This window comes from Dromiciops gliroides, chromosome 6, assembly GCF_019393635.1.
Source record: "Dromiciops gliroides isolate mDroGli1 chromosome 6, mDroGli1.pri, whole genome shotgun sequence".
NCBI classification, from domain to species: Eukaryota; Metazoa; Chordata; class Mammalia; order Microbiotheria; family Microbiotheriidae; genus Dromiciops; species Dromiciops gliroides.
Window position 1 is genome coordinate 274,556,289 of NC_057866.1, and position 19,288 is coordinate 274,575,576.

General features: G+C 37.4%; 1 pseudogene; it reads right to left on the reverse strand.

The window, feature by feature from the left end:
* Positions 1–19,288, reverse strand: part of LOC122732313 — a 54,993-nt pseudogene that overhangs the window by 34,387 nt on the left and 1,318 nt on the right.

Sequence of the window (19,288 nt, forward strand, 5' to 3'; positions counted from 1 at the left end):
TCTCTCTCCTTTCACCATGTCCATCTTCAAAAGTATTTTGCTTCTGACTACCACCTCCCTCAATTTGGCCTTCCTTCTATCATCCCCCCAGATCAGTTATCTCTTATCCCATTCCCCTTCTACTTTCCTGTAAGGTAAAATATATTTCTATACCCAACTGAGTGTGCATGTTATTCCCTCATTGAGCTAATTTTGATAAGAGTAAGGTTCAAGCACCCCCCCCCATATTCCCCATGTTTCCCTCCACTATAAAATCTCTTTTTCTCCTCTTTTATGTGAGATAATTTGCCCCATTCTATCTCTGCCCTTCCCTTTCTTCTAGTGAATTCCTCTTTCTTATTTCTAATTGTTTTTGTTTGTTTTTATTGTTTGTTTTTTGTGAGGCAATTGGGGTTAAGTGACTTGCCCAGGGTCACACAGCTAGTAAGTGTTAAGTGTCTGAGGCCGGATTTGAACTCAGGTACTCCTGACTCCAGGGCCGGTGCTCTATCCACTGTGCCACCTAGCTGCCCCTCTAATTGTTTTTTAAAGATAATTTACCCATCATATTTGCCTCAATATTATCCTCCCATGTAGGAATGTAAACAGTCTAAACTTATTGATTCCCTTATGATTTCTTTTTCTTGTTTATCTTTTTATGTTTCACTTGAGTTTTGTATTTGAAAGTAAATTTTTAAAATTTAGTTCTGGTCTTTTTTATCAGGAATGGTTGAAAGTCTTCTATTTCATTGAATATATATCTCCTCTCCCTGACTCCCCCCCCTCCCCAGGATTATACTCAGTTTTGCTGGGTAGGTGATTCTTGGTTGTAATTTTAGCTCTTTTGCCCTCTGGAACATCATATTCTAAGCCATCTGATCCTTTAATGTAGAAAGTTCTAAATCTGTTGTTATCCAGACTGTAGGTCCATGATAATTGAATTGTTTCTTTTTGGCTGCTTGCAATACTTTCTCCTTGACCTGGGAGCTCTGGAATTTGTCTATACAATTCCTGGAAGTTTTTATTTTGGGATCTCTTTCAGAAGGTGATCGATGGATTCTTTCAATTTCTATTTTACTCTCTGTTTCTATAATATCAGGACAATTTTCCCTGACAATCTCTTGGAAGATGCTGTCTAAACTCTTATTTTGGTCATGGTCATCCAATAATTCTTTTTTTTTTTTTTTTTTGGTGGGGCAACGAGGGTTAAGTAACTTGCCCAGGGTCACACAGCTAGTAAGTGTCAAGTGTCTGAGGCTGGATTTGAACTCAGGTACTCCTGAATCCAGGGCTGGTGCTTTATCCACTGCGCCACCTAGCTGCCCCCATCCAATAATTCTTAAATTATCTCTTCTGGATCTATTTTCATGTCAATTGTTTTTCTAATGGGATATTTCACATTTTGTTCTATTTTTATTTTTTAATTTTGTTTTATTGTTTCTTGATGTCTCATAGAGTCATTAGCTTCTACTTGCCCAATTTTAATTTTTAAGGAATTATATTCTTCAGTGAACTTTTGTACTTCCTTTCTCATTGGGCCAATTCTACTTTTTAAGGCATTGTTTTCTTTGTTGTATTTTTTGTACATCTTTTTTCCATGTGGCAAATTGTGATTTTTAAGTTCTTCTTTTCATTGAATTCTTAGACATATTTTTCTATTTGGCCAATTCAGTTTTTTTCTCTTCATTGGATTTTTGTTCCTCTTTAGTCATCTGACCTATTCTGTTTTTGAAAGTGCTATTATTTGCCATTGCTAGATTTAGATTTCAAAGACATCTAAAAAAATAAAAGGACCTTTGTACAAAAGTATTTATAGCAGCTCTTTTTTTAGGTGACTAATAATTGGAAATCAAAAGGATGCTCACCAATTGGGTAATGGCTAAACAATCTGTATATGATTGTAATGGAATTGTGTTATTAGAAATGACAAGCAGGACGATTTCAGAAAAACCTGGAAAGACTTTTATGAACTGATGTATAGTGAAGTAAACAGAACCAAGACAATGTTGTGCACAGTGATGGCAGTATTGTTTGATAAAGAAGTGTGAATGACTTAGCTGTTCTCAGCAATGCAATGATCCGAGACAATACCAAAGGACTAATAATGAGGCATACTGTACACCTCCAAAGGAAGAACTGATATTGATTGAACACAGACTGAAGTATGCTATTTTTTACTTTTTTCTTTCAATTTTTTCTTTTATTCAAGTCTTCTTATATAAAATGACTAATATGGAAATCTTTTACATAATTGCACATGTATAACCTATATCTGATTGCTTATTCCTTCAGGGAGAGGAGAGGCTTACTGCCTCAGAGAGGGGAAGGAAAGATGGAGAGAGAGAATTTGGAATTTAAAACTTTAAATTAAAATGTTTATTAAAAAAGAGTTATTAACTTCAGTATTTTTTGTGCCTCCTTTACTGAGCTGTTGATTTTTTTTTATTGCATCATTCTCATTCCTCACCCTCCACCCCTATTTTTCCTCTATCTTTCTTTAAAATCCTTTTTGACCTTTTTTCAGAAATTCTTTTTTTTTTTTTGGTCTGAGACCAATTCACATTTTTCTTTGAGGCTTTGGATGTAGCAGTTTTGATTTTATTGTCTTCTGAGGTTGTGTTTTGATCTTACCTGTCACCAGATTAACTTTCTATGGTCAGGTTATTTTTTGTTTGTTTGTTCATTTTCTCAGCCTATTTGTTGATTTTCAACTTTATTTCAACTTTTTTTTTTGAGGCAATTGGGGTTAAGTGACTTGTCCAGGGTCACACAGCTAGTAAGTATCAAGGGTCTGAGGCCAGATTTGAACTCGGGTCCTCCTGAATCCCGGGCCAGTGCTCTATCCACTATACTACCTAGCTGCCCCTCAACTTTATTTTATAGTTGGGCTCTGCTTCTGAGGAGGAGGGGGCACTTTCCCAAGCTTCAGGGTGTTTTTTTGTGCAGCTGTTTTAAGAGTTAACTTTGGGGGGGGTCTATAAGATTTTGGTTCTTACAAGGTGGTATGATCTAAGGAGAGATGTGTTTATTATTCTCCTGGCCTGTTCTCTGGTCTTTGAACAACCACAAATACTCTTTTTCAACCTAGAGCTATGATCAGGGTCCCCATTCCCCTGTAGCTTCAATCTCTGGTGTGCTAGTACTCTTCCTAACCCTGAGATTGTGACCCGGGACTGTGACCCAGATTTAATACAGGCAATGCAACAGAGTCTCATTGCCAGCAAAGGGACCCCAGTAATCCCCTTCTGATCAGTTGTCAGACCCCCTTACCTTATGTGATCTGAGAGCTCTGGAATCATCTGGGGATATCACTGATTTTAATTGTCCCAAAGGCCAGCTGCTGGTTTTTTGGAGTGTGCACTGTGTTCCACTCTCAGCCTGGTTTGACAGACCTTTCTTTCTGACTTTCTAAGTTGTCTTAGGCTAGAAAATTGTTTCAACCTGTCATTTTGTGGGTTCTGCATCTCCAAAATTTGTTTTGAGGCATTATTTAAAGTTGTTTGAAGGGGCATTTGAGAGAGCCCAGGTGAGTCCCAGCCTTTTCTTCACCATCTTGGCTCTGCTCCCCCCCCCCAAACATTTTCCATTACCACCCTCTCTTTACAAATGCATCAATTATAAACAGACCTCAAACAACTTAGAATGTACCTATCACAAGCAGGTATGATAAGGTTAGAGAAGTTTATTGAATTTCTGTTAATCACTGGATGGATTCATGGATCTTCATCAATCACTATTGCCTTTTCTTTCTATATGCTTTCCTTCTTATGAGGGAAGGAGCTCAGTCTAAATGACCTGCAACAAGTTCTGAAAAGAGGCAGGACACACTGAAAAAAGAAGTGGATGAGCACTGATACCTAAAACCTTGGATTCTTGCTGTTTCAGATTCTCCTCAACTTTTCCTAACCAATTCATTAGATAATGTTGCTGAGGGGCTCTGACTTGGTTTTGTGTATCAGTCTCTTGGCAATCTACTCATGTTCTTTTTGGGGTCCAAGTTTAATTATAATGAGGCTTCTCCATGACCTTGTGTAATAGCTCCCTGACTGTCCCATTTGATATGGCTTTGTAAAAACAATGTCCAAATGAGCCAGGAGAAATATTTCCAGGTCTTTGGGAGTTGTAGCTTAGTGTACATGGGACATAGCCCAGATATATTTGAGAGCTACCAAAGGAGGATGGATAGTGAACCAATCCGAGCTCCAAATATTTCCCTAATCTGCTTCTGTCTCTGTTAGAGCTCAGATAACACTTTTAAAATGAAGTAGCTCATTTCCTCTGTCATTTTTGTACATCAGGTTTGGGGCAGGCCAAGAACAATAAAATGGAATGCAAAGTCATAAAGCTCCTATTGGCATTTGATTAGCCACAGGCAAGTCAAACTCTAGGGAGACTTCTCTTGTGATGTAATAGAACTAGAAAGGTTCGGTGTTTTCTCCCACCTTAGTCAGGAAGGAAAGTACAGAGAAAAACCATTTACAAAGTTAATTAGCTTTCAAGACTCCCATTAACCCCAAAGCCCACATGGATGTATTTATTTTCAGGTAAGGGTTATGATCAAATAAAGATTTCAATTATAAATGGAATAACCATCAGCAAAATCAAATAATCAAATAAATGTACAACCCAAGTGGTGAAATAATATAAAACTCTTGTATTTATTGAGGTAGAACCAAATGAAAGAACAAAAAACAAGAAAGCAAAAATATGTTTTATGTCATCTTCTTGAATTGGTTGAACATCTGCTCCTTTCCTCCTTCCTTCCTTCCTTCCTTCCTTCCTTCCTTCCTTCCTTCCTTCCTTGTCAACATGTATATGATCCTTTTCTATTGGTTTCACTTTACTTGATTTTATACAAAAGCCTTTCCATATTTTCTTCTTTGAGGCATATTTATTAGTCTTGATGGAATCATAATTTGCTTTTTGGTGGGGCAATTGGGGTTAAGTGACTTGCCCAGGGTCACACAGTTAGTAAGTGTCAAGTGTCTGAGGCCGGATTTGAACTCAGGTCCTCCTGAATCCAGGGCTAGTGCTTTTCCCACTGCACCACTTAACTGCCCCCTTGGAATCATAAAATTTTGAAGACTTCAATGTACTTTGATATACTAGGATAGAAGGTTGTTCAGGGCAGTGACTGTGTTTCATATTTGTCTTTCTATCTTAGCACAGAGCTCAGAAGTTAATATAGACTTGTTAAACTTAAGAATCAGTAATCATTATGGATTTATCCTACCATTTCCAATTTTGTTATTAAAGTCAGAATAGCTACAATTATATATATATTATTAGCACCACTTTTTAATATTAAGATAATAGAGTTCTTTGGATCATATTAAAAGAGATACTAGGATATTATTAGGTGATTCTGAAAAATTGTTTCATGGAAAGTATTTAGCTGAGGTTTTTTTGAGTGATTTTTTAAAAAGGAAATATCTTTGGGTCAAAAATAAAATATATTAATTTTTAAAAAGTTGCTGCAACTTTAAGATTATCTTCTCTACCTGAAAGCTTATTAGGGCTTTTTACAGTTACCAGATGCCAATCTTGCATGTGGAATAAAGAAGTCATTAGTTCCAATCTGGCCTCAGACACTTACTAGATTGAACCGCTTTGTGATTTGGTAAAATAGGGGTAATCATAGCACTTACGTCTGAGGGTTATTGAGGAGAACAAAATGAGATAATAAATAATAATATGCTATTACCTATTCTGAACAATTTCATGAGTTCCCTTGAGTTTGGGTTAAATACCTTGTAAACTCAAACTAAATAAATATGAACTACTGTTATGGAAGGTCATGGAGCCAAATACCATTTAGAACTGGACTGTTCATATCTACATGTGGAGGGCCAAGAAATGCAGCTGGGCAGGGCAGTGGAGACTTTGCTATCTGGCCTTGTGTTTTTTCCACTCACTTTTCTATACAAGAGACCAAAAGAGACTTAGGGTTTAAAAAACTGGAGGACCCCAACCCCCCTGCCCCCAAATATTTGGTTATTGTTAGACACATAGGAACTGCAAGGTCTGGCACCTAGCCGTAAAAGAATGATAATAGGGAATATAAGGGAAAATTGCCCTAAGTTAGGGTGAGGTCTCTGATGGAGAAGTCCAACCTCAGAACCATGTCAAAAGATTCCCAGGGAAGACTAAACTTAAGAGCCCTAGTAAACTGGGGTCTTCTTAACCTGTGTTTTGCACCTGGGGCTAGAAATCTGCTAAGGAATTGAAAGCATGTGTCGTAGCAAAAAGTGAAGGAATAAAATAGGTTTTCCTCAAATATGCCTGCTCATCATTTCTTTTCTTTTTTTTTCTGGGGCAATGAGGGTTAAGTGACCTGCCCAGGGTCATACAGCTAGTAAGTGTCAGGTGTCTGAGGCCAGATTTGAACTCAGGTCCTCCTGAATCCAGGGCCGGTACTTTATCCACTTTGCCACCTAGCTGCCCCCACTGCTCATCATTTCTTACAGCACAATAGCATTCCATTACATTCGTATCCCACAACTTGTTCAGCCATTCCCTAATTGATGGGCATCCCTTCAGTTTCTAATATTTCACCTTCACAAAAAGAGCAGCTAAAGATATTTTTGCACATGTGGGTTCTTTACCCTTTTTATGATCTCTTTGGGATACAGACCTAGTAGTGGTATTGCTGGATCAAAGGGTATATGCACAGTTTGGTTGCCCTTTAAGCATAGTTCAAAATTGTTCTTCAGAATGGTTGGATCAATTCACAACCCCACCAGTGGTTCATTAGTGTCCCAATTAACAATATTTTGCATTTGATTCTGGAGGAAATAGGGAATCATTGGAGTTAATTGAATGTAGGAGGAGGTTGGTGTAGCCAGACTTTCTTTAGTCAAATCAGTTTGACATCTGAATGAAAGATGCACTGAAGAGAGGAGAGACTTTGCAGGGTCCCCAACCAGCAGGCTATTCCACTAATCCAGAGTTGGGAAATTCCTTAACCAAGAGGTCCTAAGTTCCCCTCAGAAGGAATTATCCTACCTTATCCCATTGGACTAGATGTAGATGAAGCAGAAGGTAAGGCTAGACAATAAAAAGTTGATGAGCAGGTGGTAGGTGGTTGGCAAGATCCTGAACAAAGGGAAGTACACCCATATATAGTGTTTTGCATAGCCTTAGGTGCCAAGAGGAGCCTTTCAGGTGAGGCTGTTCAGTCATTTGGGAGGTTGAGTAATAGGGACAGAATTTCAGGTGATTTGGGGTTCACCTTGGCATCCTAGGAGTTGCCAAAGATCAGGTTTGTTTTAGTGGGATAATGTATTTCTCTGGTTAGTCTTATTAAAATATGGTGGGGAAGGAAATCTCTAAGATTATAATTCCCTCATAACAGATGATGGACTGGTCAGTCATGAAGATAATAGGAGAACAAAGAGAGAGCTCAGTCCTGAGTACATAGAGAAAAGAGTATCAAGGAGAAGAGGCTGATGGACAGTGAAAGTGGAGTCAAGAAGGAACAGGACAGAGGAAAGGCCCTTGGATTTACTGATTAAGAGAGAATTGGTGACTTTGGAGGAAGCAGTTCCATTTATCACTTCTCCTTGGCTGTAGCATTTCCCCCAGCTGCAACTGGCTGAGACTCCTCTGGTTTCAGTATCTGTATTCCAGCATGGGGCACTTGAAGATTCTCCCTGTGTCTCTTCCAGAAGACTGAGAGCTCTGAAGATATCTTTTGGTCCTATAATGCCCCACAGGGCCTAGTGCACTGCACTAAATGGTGCAGTAGTAGAGTGCTGGGCCTGGAGTCAGGAAGACTCAGCTTCCTGAGCTCAAATCTGGCCTCAGATACTCCCTAGCTGTGTGATCCTGGGCAAGTCACTTCACCCTGTTTGCCTCAGTTTCTTCATCTATAAAATGACCTGGAGAAGGAAATGGAAAATTCCTCCAGTCCAAGAAAACCCCAAATGGGGTCACAAAGAATCAGACACTACTGAAAAATGACCGAACAACAACAACAAAGGCTTGTAAAATCAGAACTATTGTAGCTTTTTGGCCTGGAGCAATTATTTCCTGCCAGTTTCCTTGCAATTAGTCAGTTATATTTTCTTCCATTCTCTGATCCACATAAAATGACTCATTATAATGGGGAAGCAGTTCTGCTTATGATTGTTTCACCAAGAGTGCATCTTGGGAAATCCAGAGATAAGCAGATCCAACAGGAATAGATGGACTAAGAAAACAATCTAATTACCTTGTTTTGCTTTTTAACATGCATTATCTCTCTGGGTGTAATCATATCCTGTGTCATGTCAGTGGACACATGGATATAGGGAGAATTTTCCAAGGAATAGTTTAGTGATTCTGAATACAGGTTAACAAATTCAGGTTCTCAGTGTGTGTGTGTGTGTGTGTGTGTGTGTGTGTGTGTTTCAATGAGATCCTTTGCAGTGTTGGAAGACCTGGAGGGACCTGTGTTGTGTTGCAGAAAATCAGACCAACGCCAACAAGTTTTTAGGCTCCCTTAGAGAGTACAGCTGTTGTGCTTTGTTTAGAACAGATGAGGAAAATGTAAGGTTGTCATGGTTTCCTTACCAGTTCCACTCAGTTTCTTTTCTGTTTGAAGAAGTTGAACATGAGGGACATTTATCTCAGCAAGGTAGATTAATAAGACTTAAAGCCTAAATTGGTTTCACACCATAAGTTATGTCATAGAATGAGAGACTCACAGGAAACAATAAGAAGATAGAACACTTAAAAGAAAAATGAAAACAGTTCTAAAAAGAGCAGGAGTAATCTTAGTTTGAGCAGCTAGATGGCTCAGTGGATAGAGCATTGGGCCTGGAGTCAGGAATACATGAGTTTAAATCTGGTCTCAGACATTTCTTGGCTGTGTGACCCTGGGCAAGTCACTTAACCCTGTTTACATCAGTTTCCACATCTATCAAATGAATCAGAGAAGGAAATAACAAACCATTCCAGAATGTTTTCCAAGAAAACTTTGAATGGGGTCATGAAGAGTCAGACACATGTGAAAAATGACTGTAGAACAAAAGATAAAATGACTGGCAGGAAAAAAGTCCAACAGAGTAACATGAAGTCATTAACAGAAGACATCAGCAGCTTTTTAGCTTGAGAGATATGAGTTGTCCTTCACTCACCATGACTCTCCTGATCATAAGGATTCCCTGTATGGGAACACCTACCTCTGGGTACTTTTGCCACCTCTTTTCCCCATTTGTGAATGCCACATGTATATTTCTGATATAGGTCTGTTCTTATCCCTAAAGGACAGCGTATTTTTGTGGGAAAGTGAAATCCAGTTTATGGGGAAAGGAAATTTTCTGTTGTTATATTGCTAATTATTTAAAATGCCTTTTTTTGTGAATTTTATGTTTTCTGGGTGCCTAGTAAAAGTCAATACATTTTAAAAAATCAACACATCCATGGGGGCTCATTCATTAGCCATAGTGTGGAAAGGATTGTGATTTATAGAGCACCTGGAACTTGGAGTAGCTTTGACGGATTTATCTAGCTATCAATGTAGGAACTTCCTCTAACAATGGGTAGCACAACCCACCTACATCTTGTCATTCTTTGTGACTTTTAACCATGTCCTCTCATAAATCCAATACAGGGAGAGATGTCCACCAAATATATTGAGGGCTTGTTGTTGTTCCATTGTTTCAGTTGTGCCTGATTCTTTGTGACCCCATTTGGGGTTTTCATGGTGAAGATACTGTAGTGGTTTGCAATTTCCTTCTCAGTTCATTTTACAGATGAAGAAACTGAGTCAGAGTAAAATGACTTGCCCAGGGTCACAGCTAGGAAGTGTCTGAGGTCACATTTGAACTCAGGAAGATGAGTTTTTCTGACTTCAGGCAGAGTGTTCTATACACTCTATCTCCTAGCTGCCCACTGGGAACATGACCTCTCTACTTTTAGCATTAAGTGGATACAAAAGGATTGCGTAGGCTGTCCGTGTCTCAATTTTGTTGTAAAACTGACTAATTTCCTTTTTAGGAAATGACCATTTCTCCTACATAATTCTACATTGGTTGCATTCGGCAATGTACTCAACCCCACCATGTGCCTCCCTACTGTCCTTTGAGTGACCTGAAGCTTTAATTCTTTGGAGACTGATATAATATAGATAAACAGCATCACTGGAAGAATATTAGAATTATGGGCTTCAATTTCAGGGACATGTTTGCGATCACGAAAAGCACCACATAATTTCTCCAAAGCAATCCAGCCAATTCTCTTCCTGTTCAATTTTCAGCCAATCTCATTGTCTCTGCACAGTATTTGTCAAAGATATATGTACTGGGGGACTAACTCAATGGGCTTTACATTCAACTGCATATCACGGTCCTCCTAGCATACGGTTAAATAATGAGGCCATTAGCACTTTATCTCTATTTTGTCTGCTCACATGAGAATACTTTATAGATAATAATAATGTGGCTTTTAAATCCAAGAGGACAAATGCAGATTCAGTAAAATCACAAGACCATCTAGGAGAACAATGATATAAATTCCCTATGGTACGGGTTTGCGCTTGCTTATAACCATCAGTGAGAGCTGTTTTCTGGAGAAAATGTCAGTTTTAAGTTGTGAATTTTTTCCGCTGCAGTGGGACAGATATCATTCCAAAGGCAGGAAAGCAGGGAAGGGCATAGAGAGATATTGCTCAGGTGACACTTGAAGCTCAGTATGCCTTTTTAATGGTCCAGGTAGGACCAGGCATGTCTCTGTGTGATCGCTCCTTTCCTTCTCATAATGGACAAGTCAAGGATGGCTCCACCATCTTTATACTAATTTTATAGCTGTGAAGTCTTCAGAGGATTCTGTGCTTGCATATAGTCATGTGCATTCAGGTCCATTGCCATCTGGGAAAAGTAAATTTCTAGAATAGTCATCACCTGCTTAGAAACAAAGGATTAGAAATGCTGAGCATGCTGATTACGGCCAACCAGCCACCATACCAAAGGTTTGAATTTCAACAACGTGGAAGTAGTTTCCTTACAGTAGTCCTGGCAGGTATGTAGAGCAATGAGAAGTCCTTTTCATTTAAAAAAAATTTTTATAATAAAAGTATTTTATTATTTTCCAGTTACATGTAAATATAGTTTTCAATGTTTGTTTTAATAAGATTTTTAGTTCCAAATTTTTCTTCCTCCCTTCCTATCCTCCCCCCTCCCCAAGACAGAAAGCAATTTGATATAGGTTATCTATGTACAATCACATTAAACATATTTCTGCATTAGTCATATTGTGAAAGAAGAATCATAACACAAGGGAAAAACCTCAAAAAAGAAAAAAAAACAGCCCCAAAGTAGAAACAATATGATTCAATCTGCATTCAGAATCCAGTTCTTTTTTCTGGATGTGGAGAACATTTTCTATCATGATTTCTTTGGAATTGTCTTGGATCATTGCACCACTGAAAAGAGTGAAGTCTAACACAGTTGATCATCACACAATGTTGCTATTACTGTGTACAATGTTCTCCTGGTTCTGCTCACTTCACTCAGCATCAGTCCACTCAAGTCTTTCCAGGTTTTTCTGAAATCTGCCTGCTCATCATTTCTTACAGAACAATAGTATTCCATTACATTCATGTACCACAACTTGTTCAGCCACTCCCCAATTGATGAGTATTCCATCTATTTCCAATTCTTTGCCAAGAAGTCCTTTTTACATTTTTTTCTTAAATTAATTTTTTTTTAAAGAAGCCCTTTTTAAAGGTGGGAAAAGCACAGTTTAGAAAAGCAATACCACAGCTAGGAAATGTTGGGACTCTGGCTTTCTGACTCTAAAATCAGTCCAGGGCTCACAGTTCTAGGAACTGTATCCTTCTTAACCATGAGGGTGAACAGAACCCAGTGGCCTATCTGTCCCCTGCATGATGCTATGTGAGCTAGAAAGTAGAAAGGGGCCATTAGCAGGGCCAGCTTCTAAGTGTGGAACATAATGGAAGACCAACAATTTATACTAGCCACTAACATTGGTGATAATGCTAATGCTAATGCTAATGATGTCACCTACAAGTTGTGTGAGTAGCAAAGTTGGCCAGCCTCTTTGAACTTTAGTATCCTCATCTGTAAAATGGTAGTAACAATTCTGGGACTCCTTACCTCCTAGGTTTGTTGGGAAGATGACACTGTGGCAAAGTTTGGTGTTGTTGCTGTTGTCACCTTATTTCAGTTTTTCCTCATCTTTAATGGGGGTCAGATAAAAAGCAGTACAGAGACTTGTCCTGGGATTCTTTCCTCTATATATAGCATTCTACAGACTATTACACAAGTGTATAGGGTCATTGGGTTGTGTAGCTAAATAACAGCATTAGTACATATGCTATCTTCTGCAGGTGCAACACAAAGCTCCTCAGTCCTTTTTTTAGTAACCAACAGGTCAATAGGGATGATACAGACCTCATCTTCCAGAAGATTCTGGTGTCTTCTGCTGGGTGTCCGTATTTTGAAAGCTTTTTCTTCTATGCAAATTGAGATTATGAGTACTTGGCATTAAACTACTGATTGAAAACATTGGTTTTACATTTTCATGGATAATAAAGGTGTTTGTTATCCTCCAAGCCACACAACTTTTCCCCATTTCATCCTTATCTTTTCTGAGCTTCTCTTCTGAGCACAAAACTGTCACCTCTCAACAAGCAGGCTCCCTTCCTGAAGGATGCTGCTTTTGAGGAAGACAGCATCACATGCAGATTTCAGCCACAGGATGCCAAACTACAAATGTTCCAGCCTGAGTGATTAATGAAGAGAAGTTATAGCATAAGTGATGAGAAATTTACAAGATGCTTTTAATATAATTAAAAATAATGTCTCTATTGGCTCTTAACTCTTCTCACCCAGCCTTAGCTTGGCTTGTCTCCAGAACTGACACATTTCAGAGAGAAATTGGAGAAAGCTTCATTGGGAATGAGGGAACACACTTTCATTCTTGGAAGTCAGATTGGGTTGATCAGAGGCAGTGGCCTTTGTGATCCTTTTGCTCCTGCCATATGAGAAGATTAGGGAGCAGCACCTGCACAGGCATCCAAGCCCTTTTGCCCTGGAGTGTAATATCAGAAGAACTCTGTATTAGGAAACTTAAGGCTTTTTTTTTTTAAAGGCAAAAGGACATGATGTGAATATGATTAAAGAAGCCTGCTTCTCTTTACTTCACTAAGTATAGAATTAAGGAGGCAATGATCTAGTTTAATCCCTTCATTCTAGTATCAAATCCTCTGTCTATGATCTCAAAATCAGAAAATGGAATTATTACTGTTATTAATATTATTTTTTTTTTACTATCATCATTGGGCATTCAGGTGGTGCAGTAGATAGAGTGCCAGGCCTGGAGTCAACAAGCAGGCTCCCTGAGAACTTCCTGAGTTCAAATATGACCTCAAACACCAGCTATATGATGCTGGGCAAGCTGGTTAAGTCTGTTTACCTCAGTTTCTTCATTTGTCAAATGAGCTGAAGAAGGGAATGGCCAACCACTCCAGTATCTTTGCCAAGAAAACCCCAAATGGGGTCATAAAGAGTCAGACATTAATTGAAACGACTGAACAAAAATGGTTCTTTCCCAGTTGTCAAGGAAGTTAAAATTAAATCCTCCCACTTCAGAACACTAAGCCTCTTTAGACTTCCCCAGAGTCACAGTATTTCAGAGTTAAAAGGTATCAATGATCATCTAGAGCAGACTTTGGCCTGTGGGCCAAAAGGTGGCCTGTCTCATATTTTTGTGTTGCCTAAGGGCTAATAATGATTTTGACATTTTAAAATAAAGTTTTGTTCTATTTTAAAACATAAAAGAAAACAACAATAATTAAGTTCATTAAAGAGAATGACAAAAATGAGACAACAAACCGAAATTTGTGAGATGTAGTCAAAGCAATACTTAATGGAAAACTCATTTTGTCTAACTGCTAATATCACTAAATAAGAGAATAAGTAGATCAACAAGTTGGAATTACAAAAGCTAAAAAGTACTAGAAAAACAACTAATTAAAACCCTAATTAAACATCAAAATAGAAATATTAAAAATCAAAAGTGAGGTCAGTAAGATTGGAAGTTAAAAAAATGAACTAATAAGTAAAACTAGGAGCTGGTTTTATGAACCCCCCCAATATAATAGATTAACTATTGTCTAATTTAATTTTTAAAAAAGAAAGAAGAGCAAATTACCAGTCTTAAAAATGAAAAGGATAAATGCAAAATTAAAGAAGATGAAATTGAAGCAATTATTAGTAGCTATTTCCCCAACTTTATGCTAATGAAACAAGCTAAATAAAAGAGGTGAATATTAAAAATAGAAATTGTCCAGATTAACAGAAGAGGAAATATAATACTTAAATAATCCTGTCTTAGACAAAAAATTGAACATGTCAAAAATGAGTTGAGTAAGGAAAAAAATAATCAGGATTAGATAAATTTGCAAGTGAATTCTACCAAACTTTTAAAGAACAATTAATTCCAATACTTTATAAACTATTTGAAAAATAGGTAAGGAAAGAATCCTATCAAATTACTTCTATGATACAAATATTGTACTGATACCTAAACCATGGAGAGTAAACACAGAGAAATAAAATGATATACCAAATTCTCTAATGAATATCTATGCAAAATTTTAAAATAAAATATTGGCAAGGAGACCAGTAATTTATCACAAAATTGCATACTATGATCAGGAATATAAATCTGGTTCAATATTAGGAAAACTATAAGCACAATTGATTATTTTAATAGCAAAACTACAAAAATCATATGATTATCTCAATAGAAGAAGAAAAAGCTTTTGATAAGCTACAACACCCATTTCTATTAAAAACACTTGAAAGCACAGGGATAAAGGGAGCTTTCCTTAAAATGATAAGTAGTATCTATCTAAAACCAAGATTGCATTATTACATTATCTGTAATAAGATAAGCAAGAAGACTTTCCAGATTAGGAGAAGATCAGGAGTGAAGTAAAGATGTGCATGACCACCATTATTATTCTACATTGTACTAGAAATGTTAGCTATAACAATAAAGCAAACAAACCATAAAAAGAAATTGAAGGAATAAGCATGGGTAGCGGGGAAACAAAACTATTACTTTTTTTCAGATGATATAATGGTATTGATAACCTTGGAGAATTAACTAAAAAACTAGTTGAAATAATGAAAAACTTTTGAAAGGTTGCAAGATCCAAAATAAACTCACATAAATTATTAGCATTTCTATATATTAGTAACAAAACCCAGATGGAAAAGGTGGAAAGATAAGTTCTATTTAAAATAATTGCAGAGAGTATAAAATACTTAGGAATCTATTTGCTAAGACACACGGGAATTAAATGAACACAGTTACAAAACTCTCTTCAAACAAAGATCTGAATAATTGGAAAAATATTAATTGCTCATGGGTAGGATGAGCTACCACAATAAAATAAAAATGACGATACTGCCTAAATCAATTTACTTATTCAGCATCACACCAATCAAACTACCAAACAATTACTTTATAGAGCTAGAAAAAGTAATAACAAAGTTCACCTGGAGAAACCAGAGATCAAGAATATCTAGGGAATCAATGAAAACAAAATAGCAGTACTCAATCTCAAACTATTTTTACAAAATGGTAATCATCCAAATAGTTTGGTAATGGATAAGAAATAAAGTGGTTGATCAATGGAATAGATTAAGCACACAATATACAAAAGCAAATGACCACCATAGCCTCATGTTTGATCAACCCAAAGATCCTACAACTTGGACAAGAACTCACTATTTTATAAAAACTGCTGGGAAAACTAGAAAGCAGTTCAGTAAAAACCAGGCATAGATGAACATTTCATAAATTATACCAAGATAAACTCAAAATGGATACATGATTTAATTATAAAGGGTAATATCATAAACAAATTAGGGGAGCAAATTACCTGCCAGATCTAGGAATAGGATAAGAGTTTATAACCAGGTAAGCAATAGATTTGCAGGAGGTAAAATAAATAATTTTGATTAAATGAAATTTAAGTTTTTGCACAAATAAAACCACTGTGGCCAAAATTAGAAAGAAAGTAGGAAACTGGGGGGAATTCTTTATATCAAGTTTCTCTGGAAAAGGTCTCATTTCTTGAATATTTAGGGAACTGAGCCAAATTTATAAAAATAAGAGCCAATTGGTAAATAGTAAAAAAATATGAACAGGCAGTTTTCAGAAGAAGAAATCAAAGCATTCAATAGTTATATAAAGTGCTTGAAATCACTTATTATTAGAGAAATGCTAATTTTTAAAACTCTGTGGTACACCTCAGGTACCTATCAGTTTGATCAATATGACAGAAAAACAAAATGACAAATGCTAGAAGGGATATGGAAAAATAGTACACTAATGCTCTACTGTTGGAGCCATGAACTGGTCCAACCATTATGCAGAACAATATGGCACTATGCCCAAAGGGCTATACAACTGTGAATACTCTCTGACCCAACAATACTACTATTGAGTCTATATTCCAGAGTGAACAGCTATAAGAAATAATTGAAGAGCATGATTTTAGAAAAACCTGGGAAGACTTATATGAACTGAGGCCAAGTGAAGTGAGCAGAACCAGGACAACATTGTACACAGGAACAGAAATATTGTAATCATAATCACCTGTGAAAAACTTAAAAATTCTGATCAATGCCAAAAGACTCATGATGTAAAATGCAATCTACCTTCAGATAGAGAACTGGTGGAATCTATGTGCACATTGAAGCCTATTTTTTAATCTTCATTTTTTCCCTTTGTCCTTTCACAACATGGTCAAAGTGAAACTACATTTTGTATGATTTCATATGTATAATGGATATTATATATCTTGCCTTCTCAGTGAGTAAGAGAGGATAGAAGGAAGGAGAGAATTTTTTGTTTGTTTGTTTGTTTTGTTTTATTTTTTGCGGGGCAATGGGGGTTAAGTGACTTGCCCAGGGTCACACAGCTAGTAAGTGTCAAGTGTCTGAGGCCGGATTTGAACTCAGGTCCTCCTGAATCCAGGGCTGGTGCTTTATCCACTGCACCACCTAGCTGCCCCAAGGAGAGAATTTTCAACTGAAAATAAAAATAAATTATGGGCTGGATTTGTTTCTTGGGCTGTTGTTTGCCAATCTTTGGTCTAGACCATTCTATACCTAAAAAATAATTTCCTTACATCTTTGCCAAGGGGTTGTCTATTCATTGCTTCTCAGCCTACCATATGGACTAAGTAGAACCAGTCAAAACCATCCCCCAGAAGGCAGTTTATCAAGTCCTAGAAGATAGCTGCCACCTATGCTCTGAGCCTTCTTTTCTCAGGGGTAAACTTTTCCAGGTTGATCTTCTGATCTTCATCTTCTTGAGACCCTTTGCCACCAGAGGAGGTTTCCTTCCTTTGGACGCTTGCCAGTTTAGCAATGTGTTTCCTAAAATGTGTACAGCATTGTATACGATAGTCAAGTTGTGGTCTTCAAAGGAGGAGTACAGTGGGACTAGCACTTCCTCAGTCCTAGACATCTTACCTGGTGAAGCATCATACAAGTAGCATGGGAAGGGGGAGGGAAGTAGAGTAGAGTGGGGTGTGAATACAGATAAGTGAGCTGTGAGGGGAGACAAGCAAAGAGAGAGCCTGGGGGCATTGTTTAGAGTCAGTAATGGGTGGAAATCATCACCATGAAAGAGGAGGGCTTTTTGGCATCCTCAAATCCAGACTATCCTTGCTTCTGGGTTGTTCTATTTGGATTCATTTCTTTGTGCTGATAATGTTTAGTTTATGCTGGGCATTACTATAATTACATTATTACATTAAAAGACAGAGTTCAGTTTCTCTACCATGGTCAGCCACTCTAAAGATTAGTGACCTTAGAAAGCAATAGGACATCTTTTTTCCTGAGTCAGGCTATGGAATTTATAGTTTTCCAATGCTAAAAATGAAGTAAAGATGAAATATGCATTTAGAAGTAGATTTTCTCATAAAGGCACCAGTATTTTTAATATTCTATCAATAATATCCTAACATCTAATCTAATCATCTAATAGGAAATATTCTAACATCAATAATATTAATAATCCTCTCAACCAAATGTTCTTAGCAGAGAAGGATCAGCTAGCTATAAGCAGTTATTCAAGGGTATACAATAATAGTAGCCATACCTTTCATTGTTTTGGCTCATTAGCTTCCCAAAGTGCTTCTGCCATTTCTTTCATTGTGCTTTCGCTGACCACACTTCTCTGCAAACACAGACATGCACATAGCACACATAGTCTTCTCTCCCTGCCTAAATTTCCTATAATATTTTCCCCAGTTCTCTTTTGCCCTGATCACTGTTCATTGTGTATCACACTATATTAGATTGTAAGTACCCTTAGGGCAGGCCCCTGACCATTCAAATAAATCCTTCAATGTTGTCCTGTCCCCAATCCCCAGCACATGTCTTAGACATTAACCTAATAAAGGTTTGTTGAATTGAATCAGCCCGTCCCATCTCATTTTTACTTCAAAACAAACTGTCTGATCTCTAAGGCCTTTTCAACCCTCAATTTTACAGTCTTTCTTGTGCAGAGGCTCTTTACTGACACCAGACCTATAAATAAGAATTTTGGACCCTGGAGTAAGTGCCACAAATTGTTCCCAGGTCAAGTAACAAAGAAGATACACTCAAATCAGCTTTGAAATACAGATTCATTTCAATAAGGTAGGGAGATGAAATGATGTTGAGGAGACACCTTGTACTTCTAGGTAATGCTACATGGGCAGGAGAGAGGGGATCAGGGGCGCTGCCACCAGGGGCGGGAACAAGATAGAACTGGGCCAGGGAAAAGTTCACCTGGTTTGTGTCTTCTTGGGGATGGGGTGAAACTACCTCTGGTAGTTTATTATTTTATTTAAATTGTTTTTATTTCATTAAATATTTCCCAATTACATGTGAAAATTTTTTAGACAGCCATTTTTTGGGGGGGGGGGTCAATATCCCAACGACATCCCTTAAAAGAGAAAAAGACCTATTTATACAAAAATATTTATGGCCATTCTTTTTGTGGTGGCTAAGAATTGGAAATCAAAGCATTACCCATCAATTGGGGAATGGCTAAACAAGCTGTGGTATATGATGGTGAAGGAATATTGTGCTATAAGAAATGACAAGCAGGATGACTTCAGAAAGGCCTGGAAGGACATGTATGAAATGATGTGTGGTGAAGTAAGCAGAACCAAGAGAACATTGTGCACAGAGACAGCAATATTGTTTGATGAAGAACTGTGAATGACTTGACTATTCTCAACAATTCAATGATCCAAGATAGTCATTTGTAAAAAAATGTGAGGTTCAAATTC